The 10,297-nt window shown below is 44.9% G+C and overlaps 1 pseudogene across 1 annotated transcript in view; it reads right to left on the bottom strand.

The window, feature by feature from the left end:
- Positions 1-8,663: 8,663 nt before the first annotated feature.
- LOC311104878 (X-linked interleukin-1 receptor accessory protein-like 2) overlaps positions 8,664-10,297 on the bottom strand; it is a 343,046-nt pseudogene continuing 341,412 nt past the window's right edge. Inside the window, exon 10 of the transcript in view lies at positions 8,664-9,366. The product of the transcript in view is annotated as an X-linked interleukin-1 receptor accessory protein-like 2 (transcript). The remainder of the gene's footprint in view (positions 9,367-10,297) is intronic.

Here is a 10,297-nt window from a genome sequence, read left to right as displayed (position 1 = left end):
AGCTATGGCTTTTGTCGGACAACTGCAACTAGAAAGAGGACATGTACTTGACTTTCCTAAAGTTAACGGTTTCGGCGTGTCAGTTCATACTGTATATCTGCATCTGCAGCGAGTCTCACTATCGACCAACACAGGAAACTTCTCATCCAGCGAAACCCGGAAAATGCTAAGGAAGCTAGCCCCCACCCCACTCTCCCCATGAAAACCAAATTCGACAAATTCACTTTTTTGTACAACTTTTATCCTCCGTTCATGGTAACACGCGCAAAATAACGTGTTGATTGCTCAGGCCTTCAGTTTTTTTTTACAACTCCATATAGTTTTACCAATAACATAATATAGTAGCCTATATAATATAGTTTATTATAATAACAACATGGTAAGAAAACGTCAACATTTGCATTATGAGAGATTGCCCAATCCAAATATATAATAGTGATCTTGGCCTGATAGTGGGAAAAAATGAAAGTCACATACAAAATGAGTTATTGATCTTTCACTTTAACATTTATATTTAATGTTTCTAAATATGTTGTTACTCATTAGTTCCTACCTCTTTAAGGAATACCTGGAATAGTTTAACAGTAATCCTTCTACCTCCCCCCCCCATAAATAATAAATAAAATAAATAAATAAAATAAAATAAAAAAGGAGTTGGCTGTCCTAAGTTGAATGCACCAATTTGTAAGTCGCTCTGGATGAGAGCGTCTGCTAAATGATTTAAATGTAAATGTAAATTAGTTGACAAAATGGTTAGCAAAAAAATATAAACTGTGAAATTTCAAAAGTCATGTACAGCAGATTTAGCTGTTAGATTCAGCTTCAGTGCATTGCTATGCTGTTCCTCCAGCTCCTTCCTGACTGGCATTGCTATTCTTAATGAGTGACTCATATGGTTAACGATGACTAGTCTCTGTGACTGTGTCATTCTCCACACAGTGTGACCGGTAGAAGGAGCAGCCCAGGGCGAGAGGCAGCTGACCCCTGAACAGGACCACTGTGTAAGGTCACAGAGGGCCCATTCTCTAGCCAGGACACAGACAATGTGGAGCCATTATGAATTAGCAGAGAGTAATTTATCATGTTATAAGGACATTCTTATGTAAAGTTGATATTAGAGAATGAAAGAGAGAATGAGAGAGCTGGTTCTGTGTGACTGAGAGTTTAAACATGGATGTTTTAACATAGAGGGGTTCCAGCGTTGTGGGAGTGAGTTTGACATTTATATTTTTATGCAGCCACCTCATTGCCTCTCTCTCCACTGCAGCCACCTCATTGCCTCTCTCTCCACTGCAGCCACCACATTGCCTCTCTCTCCACTGCAGCCACCACATTGCCTCTCTCTCCACTGCTGCCACCTCATTGCCTCTCTCTCCACTGCAGCCACCTCATTGCCTCTCTCTCCACTGCAGCCACCACATTGCCTCTCTCTCCACTGCAGCCACCACATTGCCTCTCTCTCCACTGCAGCCACCACATTGCCTCTCTCTCCACTGCAGCCACCTCATTGCCTCTCTCTCCACTGCAGCCACCACATTGCCTCTCTCTCCACTGCAGCCACCTCATTGCCTCTCTCTCCACTGCAGCCACCACATTGCCTCTCTCTCCACTGCAGCCACCACATTGCCTCTCTCTCCACTGCTGCCACCTCATTGCCTCTCTCTCCACTGCAGCCACCACATTGCCTCTCTCTCCACTGCAGCCACCTCATTGCCTCTCTCTCCACTGCAGCCACCCCATTGCCTCTCTCTCCACTGCTGCCACCCCATTGCCTCTCTCTCCACTGCAGCCACCTCATTGCCTCTCTCTCCACTGCAGCCACCTCATTGCCTCTCTCTCCACTGCAGCCACCTCATTGCCTCTCTCTCCACTGCTGCCACCTCATTGCCTCTCTCTCCACTGCTGCCACCTCATTGCCTCTCTCTCCACTGCAGCCACCACATTGCCTCTCTCTCCACTGCAGCCACCACATTGCCTCTCTCTCCACTGCAGCCACCACATTGCCTCTCTCTCCACTGCAGCCACCACATTGCCTCTCTCTCCACTGCAGCCACCCCATTGCCTCTCTCTCCACTGCAGCCACCCTATTGACTCTCTCCACTGCAGCCACCTCATTGCCTCTCTCTCCACTGCAGCCACCCTATTGACTCTCTCCACTGCAGCCACCACATTGCCTCTCTCTCCACTGCTGCCACCACATTGCCTCTCTCTCCACTGCAGCCACCCTATTGACTCTCTCCACTGCAGCCACCACATTGCCTCTCTCTCCACTGCTGCCACCACATTGCCTCTCTCTCCACTGCAGCCACCCTATTGCCTCTCTCTCCACTGCAGCCACCCTATTGACTCTCTCCACTGCAGCCACCCCATTGCTTCTCTCTCCACTGCAGCCACCCTATTGTCTCTCTCTCCACTGCAGCCACCCCATTGACTCTCTCTCCACTACAGTCACCCTATTGACTCTCTCTCCACTGCAGTTACCCCATTGCCTCTCTCTCCACTACGGCCACCCTATTGACCCTCTCTCCACTGCTGCCACCCCATTGCCTCTCTCTCCACTACAGCCACCACATTGCCTCTCTCTCCACTGCTGCCACCACATTGCCTCTCTCTCCACTGCAGCCACCCTATTGACTCTCCCCACTGCAGCCACCACATTGCCTCTCTCTCCACTGCTGCCACCACATTGCCTCTCTCTCCACTGCAGCCACCCTATTGCCTCTCTCTCCACTCCAGCCACCCTATTGACTCTCTCCACTGCAGCCACCCCATTGCTTCTCTCTCCACTGCAGCCACCCTATTGCCTCTCTCTCCACTGCAGCCACCCCATTGACTCTCTCTCCACTACAGTCACCCTATTGACTCTCTCTCCACTGCAGTTACCCCATTGCCTCTCTCTCCACTACGGCCACCCTATTGACTCTCTCTCCACTGCTGCCACCCCATTGCCTCTCTCTCCACTACAGCCACCACATTGCCTCTCTCTCCACTACTGCCACCACATTGCCTCTCACTCCACTGCTGCCACCACATTGCCTCTCACTCCACTGCACATAAAGAAACTGAAGTAGTACAACAATGTATTCCTGTGAAAATAAAAACAAATTTCTACTATTCATTTCTCTGCGAGTGGCATACTGCAATGATTCACAGGTTCTGGCAACCTTTCTGCCTAACTCCAAAGCAAATCTTAGGGGGGTGCAGGGGAGGAGGTTTAGGAGAATGGTCTGGATTCAAACGCCTCTTGAACTTCAGCCAGATGGTTCAACTTGTGCCAGTTGCTCTCATAATACAAACAGCCAACATATGCCGGCACCGAGATTTTTTAACTGAGTGCCTGGCTCTCCCTGGATACAGACATATAGAGGACCCATTATTGAGAGGACCCATTATTCTAGCATGGTTTCACTTGGATGGGCCATGTTTGAGAGGACCCATTATTCTAGCATGGTTTCACTTGGATGGGTCATGTTTGAGAGGACCCATTATTCTAGCATGGTTTCATTTGGATGGGTCATGTTTGAGAGGACCCATTGTTCTAGCATGGTTTCATTTGGATGGGTCATGTTTGAGAGGACCCATTGTTCTAGCATGGTTTCACTTGGATGGGTCATGTTTGAGAGGACCCATTGTTATAGCATGGTTTCATATGGATGGGTCATGTTTGAGAGGACCCATTGTTCTAGCATGGTTTCACTTGGATGGGTCATGTTTGAGAGGACCCATTGTTCTAGCATGGTTTCACTTGGATGGGTCATGTTTGAGAGGACCCATTGTTCTAGCATGGTTTCACTTGTACTGCATCACAATTAGCATTTAAACAACTTTGCCAGTGTATGTGCAGTAAATATAATAACATTATAGTGAAGTGATGCCTTTGAAATATATGCAGTGTTTGATAGACTCTTAGGACTTTCTAGACTCATATTCATCAAGCAAGCAGGCGTTTGAAACCTGTCTAGTGAAACCTGCTATGGATTATATAAGATATCTCATAAAACTAGATTTATATTTAGCTCATTACCCGGCTGGTTCTGTTCAGAGTTGTCTTTAAAAAGCTTGCGAAATATAGGCAAACATTTATGTATGGACCAATGGAATTGAGTGTGGCAGCATTGTTAGCTAAAGAATGGTTGATAACAAGTGGCAAGTCAATACTTCAATCTAACAGACTGTACAGTCGTGGTCAAAAGTTTTGAGAATGACACAAATATTAATTTTCACAAAGTCTGCTGCCTCAGTTTTTATAATGGCAATTTGCATATACTCCAGAATGTTATGAAGAGTGATCAGATTAATTGCAATTAATTGCAAAGTCCCTATTTGCCATGAAAATGAACTTAATCCCCCCAAAAAATGTCCACTGCATTTCAGCCCTGCCACAAAAGGACCAGCTGACATCATGTCAGTGATTCTCTCGTTAACACAGGTGAGAGTGTTGACGAGGACAAGGCTGGAGATCACTCGGTCATGCTGATTGAGTTAGAATAATAGACTGGAAGCTTTAAAAGGAGGGTGGTGCTTGAAATCATTGTTCTTCCTCTGTTAACCATGGATAACTGCAAGTAAACACGTGCTGTCATCATTGCTTTGCAACTTCAAGGAGAGAGGTTCAATTGTTGTGAAGAAGGCTTCAGGGCGCCCAAGAAAGTCCAGCAAGCGCCAGGACCGTCTCCTAAAGTTGATTCAGCTGCGGGATCGGGGCACCACCAGTGCACAGCTTGCTCAGGAATGGCAGCAGGCAGGTGTGATGCATCTACACGCACAGTGAGGCGAAGACTTTTGGAGGATGGCCTGGTGTCAAGAAGGGCAGCGAGGAAGCCACTTCTCTCCAGGAAAAAATCAGGGACAGACTGATATTCTACAAAAGGTACAGGGATTGGACTGCTGAGGACTGGGGTAAAGTCATTTTCTCTGATGAATCCCCTTTCCGATTGTTTGGGGCATCCGGAAAAAAGCTTGTCCGGAGAAGACAAGATGAGCGCTACCATCAGTCCTGTGTCATGCCAACAGTAAAGCATCCTGAGACCATTCATGTGTGGGGTTGCTTCTCAGCCAAGGGAGTGGGCTCACTCACAATTTTTCCTAAGAACACAGCCATGAATAAAGAATGGTGCCAACACATCCTCCGAGAGCAACTTCTCCCAACCATCCAAGAACAGTTTGGTGATGAACAATGCGTTTTCCAGCATGATGGAGCACCTTGCCATAAGGCAAAAGTGAAAACTAAGTGGCTCGGGGAACAAAACATCAACATTTTGGGTCCATGGCCAGGAAACTCCCCAGACCTTAATCCCATTGAGAACTTGTGGTCAATCCTCAAGAGGCGGGTGGACAAACAAAACCCCACAAATTCTGACAAACTCCAAGCATTGATTATACAAGAATGGGCTGCCATCAGTCAGGATGTGGCCCAGAAGTTAATTGACAGCATGCCAAGGCGGATTGCAGAGGTCTTGAAAAAGAAGGGTCAACACTGCAAATATTGACTCTTTGCATAAACTTAATGTAATTGTCAATAAAAGCCTTTGACACTTATGGAATGCTTGTAATTATACTTCAGTATACCATAGTAACATCTGACAAAAATACCTAAAAACACTGAAGCAGCAAACTTTGTGAAGACCAATACTTGTGTCATTCTCAAAACTTTTGACCACGACTGTATATTAATGAACTGCTGTGTCATAATTGCAAGGTCGCACAGGCGGCTGGTGGCACCTTAATTGGGGAGGATGGGCTCATAGTAATGGCTGGAACGGAATCAATGGAATGATATCGAACTCATCAAACACATAGTTTCCATGTGTTTGATACCATTCCATTTAGTCCATTCCAGACATTATTATGAGCCGTCCTCCCCTCAGCAGCCTCCTGTGTGTTTGGGTTCTTGGTTTGTCCTGCTGTATACCTGTAGTGAAAGGGACAGGGGATGGTAATGGTTGACATACAGACAGGTTTCTGGAGGACTATTTACAATAGTAGTGGTCTGCTGAAACAAAACAAAAGGGGCAAAGAGGCATGCCCATGTTGATTGGGATGTCAATGGAAAAATGAAAAAAGCCAGAGACCAAATAACACTACTTTCCCCACACAAACCTAGAGAAAATCAGCTCTCCAATGCATAGCATGAAAGTAATAACAGATTATTAAGCTGTGTAAGGACAGCCTTTCATGCTTTGTTACATGGTTCGGCTGATGTCCAAATCAATGAATTTGAACAGAAAAATTACATGTGAACAGCTTAAGGAAAACAGACAATACATGCCTTGTGAGGCCTCATGTAATAATCTCCCTCAAACACACACACACACACACACGCACACACACACACACACACGCACACACACACACACACACACACACACACACACACACACACACACACACACACACACACACACACACACACACACACACACACACACACACACACACACACACACACACACACACACACACACACACACACACACACACACACACACACACACACACACACAGACTTTTCTCATTCACATGTATTCTGCCTAAGCATTTCTGATATCCACAAGATGGTGCTGTTGAGTTGTATAATTTCTGTATGTAAAAGTTGTAAAGTAGTAGTGGTGAGTGCTGCCAAGCCATCAGGTCTGGGCTTCTTCTTTCAGCATAGTGGTGAGTGCTGCCATGCCATCAGGTCTGGGCTTCTTCTTTCAGCATAGTGGTGAGTGCTGCCAAGCCATCAGGTCTGGGCTTCTTCTGACAGCATTTCATACTCATCTCTTCTACTGTATATCTGTATATATGCTAAGAAGTAGATTGGGTGTCTGAAGAAATCTTACTTGTCTGAATAAATCTTACTACTCATTAATATTTCAACAAATTCATCATAAACATACAGCTGGCAATGTTGCTGATTACAGACTGAATTATTGAGTGGTGTAAACAGGATCTGTTGATGAAGCAGCCATAGCTTTCCCCTTTCAGAGAGGATACTGTAGGTAATACAGGTCTGCCATAGCAAACATACACTATTTCAGTTTTTGCAACTTGGAAAGATTATAGCTGCATTTGCCATAGTAGCTGACATTTATAACCATTGAAAGCTTGACATATTTAACTCCACCACATAGATCATATATGTAAAATGACAGCATTACATTACAATGAAAACCAAATACAGTGCCTATAGAATAAATCAAGCAGTAAACAACCTGTTTGATTTCAACATTATTTAATATACAGTCATTCGCAAAGGTCCAATAAAATAATTAATTTGATTTCATCATATAAGTAGAGAACGCACATTGATGCCTCTGGCTATGCATGGCAGGGAACCACTATCAAAATCCATCAGCTTGCGAATCAAAAAAGGCATTAAATAAACATATATACGATGTATAACTGATGTTGGAGAAAACATCAGTGGGCAGTTCAACAATGGTTCATATAGATCACTGCAATCTCTTTGACCTCCTGCCGTTATTATTTTAGTTTGCTCTTGAAGGTAACCAAACTCAGACCATGTCTAAGTCATTGTTGTTACAATCTTGGCATTTCGGCTGATCATTTCTCTATAACTCAATGAGACAGATTACAGAATGATCATTCCTCTATAACTCAATGAGACAGATTAGAGAATGATCATTCCTCTATAACTCAATGAGACAGATAGAGGCTGCTATATTAAAAATCATTGCAGACAAATAGGATGCATTTTCTAAGATAGAAATGCAGAGCAACTGAAAAGAGGATGATTCTATAAGACTATTCTCTTCTTATTTAGTTAATTAAATCAATAAAATAAAATAGATAAAAATGCTAATATCTCTCAGGTGATTCCAATTCCCTTTAATTTCTACAATACATTCCGTCAAAACTACCATCGGTTCCGAAAGCACCACCAAGTCCATATGTACCATTTCGAGAGCGGCTCATCCTCAAAAAGTAAAGGAAGGCAGGTGAAGCAGGGGAGGAATTCAGCAGAGAAATAGAAAAAGTCAATGAAGGCTTCTTGTTTTGAACAACTAAAATAAGCAAAGTAACAGGCAGAACTCAAGAGACAGCAACTAGTCACAGAATACAACTCAAACAAATACTGTATCAAACAATTCAAATATTCATATGTAATTGGCCTCAAACAATGACAATACCTTGTGTGAATTCAAACATTTTTTGATTTGCTTAAATATACTGTAACATTTTTAAAGCTCACAGAGAATATGTTCAGTCCGTCTTTACAGAATTGTGCTGCAATGAGAAATGTCCCCCTTTCCCATGAAAAATCCCAGGTCAGAATCATTAAATGTGGATTCACTCACATACTCACACCATTAAAATCTTAAAGGAATCATCATGAATGTCTATAGAACATATGAAAACTGTACATAATAACAATACCTTGAACATTAAAAACAAGGTTTTTTCATTTATTACTCATCTCCAAAAAACATACATTTTTCAAGTAAGAAAATGATGACTGGAGCAACTCCTTTTGTTCTTCTATTCTTTAAAGGCTGAACAAAAAGGAAAAATGCAGAAAAAGTCTAGCCGCTAATGAAAATAGTCTACGAGAAATGATTGTGTGCAGAATGGTTTTTGATCAGTGTTTTGTCTAAATGAGTCTTCATGCAGATAAAACACAAAGACATAAGAGATGTGGCCTCAAGCTGGATATCACTCTACCAGATATCACTTGTGTGTTCGCCCCCAGATAGAGGGATGAAAGTGTTGTTCAAGTGGATCTCCTGCTTGCTCTTTCCCATCGTGTTGTTCTGAGTCACCTGTCCGTTGAGCAGTGCCATGGGGATATTGCAGTATATGTGACGGTTACTCAAGGTGGCTATCTGTACTGGGGGAGCGGGCCTCTTATACTCGTAGCTACGGGTGCAGTAGTGTCTCATCTGAGGGTGGCTGGTCTGGTTAAAGTCTGGAATCTCGGTGTGGTGGGCGGGCGCCAGCGAGGCAGATGTGGTTGTCATGGCCGATGGTGGAGACCGTCTGCAGGTCACCAAACAGGCCCTGCTCCCTGGAGTCTAGCACCTGCCGGCGAGACAGCATCTCCTTCCTCTTCACCGGCATCTCGTATATCACCTGCTTCCAGAACTTAGACTTGAGCTCGTTGCTCTTGGGGCCCCTCCACTTGATGATGGAGAGCACTTTGATGGTGTGCTTCAGGGCCTCCACTTCCTGGTAGTTGATGATGCTCTTGAGGTTGGCACACTCAATCATAATCACCTTAATCTCCCCGGTCACCAGCATGCTGTGGAGCCGAGTCTCCAGCTGGAAGATGCTCCAGCCACGCTTGGCCACAAACTCAGGGAGTCAACACGATGATGAGCCGTCTGCTCTGCTCCACGCTCCGCGCCAGGTCCTCAATGTAGACTGGAGGAGAGAGAGAGAAATACAGAGAGAGAGAGAGAGAGAGAGAGAGAGAGAGAGAGAGAGAGAGAGAGAGAGAGAGAGAGAGAGGAGAGAGAGAGAGAGAGAGAGAGAGAGAGAGAGAGAGAGAGAGGGGAGAGAGAGAATACAGAGAGAGAGAGAGATACAAAGAGAGAGAGAGAGAGATACAGAGAGAGAGAGAGAGAGAGAGAAGAGAGAGAGCGAAGAGAGCGAGAGAGAGAGAGAGGACAGAGAGAGAGAGGGAGAGAGAGAGAGATACAGAGACAGAGAGAAATACAGAGAGAGAGGGAGAGTGAGAGAGAGGGGGGAGAGAGAGATACAGAGAGAGATGGGGAGAGAGAGATACAGAGATAGAGAGACAGAGAGACAGAGACAGAGAGAGAGAGAGATACAGAGAGAGACAGAGGAGAGAGCGAGTGAGAGAGAGAGACAGAGAGAGGGGGGAGAGAGAGAGAGAGAGAGAGAGGGAGAAATAGAGATACAGAGACAGAGAGAAATACAGAGAGAGAGGGAGAGAGAGTGGGGAGAGAGAGATACAGAGATACAGAGATGCAGAGACAGAGAGAGAAAGAAAGAGACAGAGAGAGATACAGAGAGAGAGACAGAGAAATACAGAGAGAGAGATAGAGATATACAGAGACAGAGAGAAACAGAGAGAGAGAGAGATACAGAGAGAGGGGGAGAGAGAGGGGAGAGAGAGAGATACAGAGAGAGAGGGAGGAGAGAGAGATACAGAGAGAGAGAGCGAGAGAGAGAGCGAGAGAGAGAGAGAGCGAGAGAGAGATATACAGAGACCGAGAAATACAGAGAGAGAGGGGGAGATAGAGGGGAGGAGAAAGAGATACAGAGAGCGAGAGCGAGAACGAGAGCGCGAAAGAGAGAGAGTGCGAGAGAGAGATACAGAGATACAGAG

The sequence above is a fragment of the Coregonus lavaretus genome (genome assembly GCF_964263955.1).
Source record: "Coregonus lavaretus genome assembly, chromosome: 29".
In the NCBI taxonomy this organism is placed as follows: Eukaryota; Metazoa; Chordata; class Actinopteri; order Salmoniformes; family Salmonidae; genus Coregonus; species Coregonus lavaretus.
The sequence above is the reverse complement of the archived record's forward strand: the minus strand, read 5'-3'. Positions and strand labels throughout refer to the sequence as shown.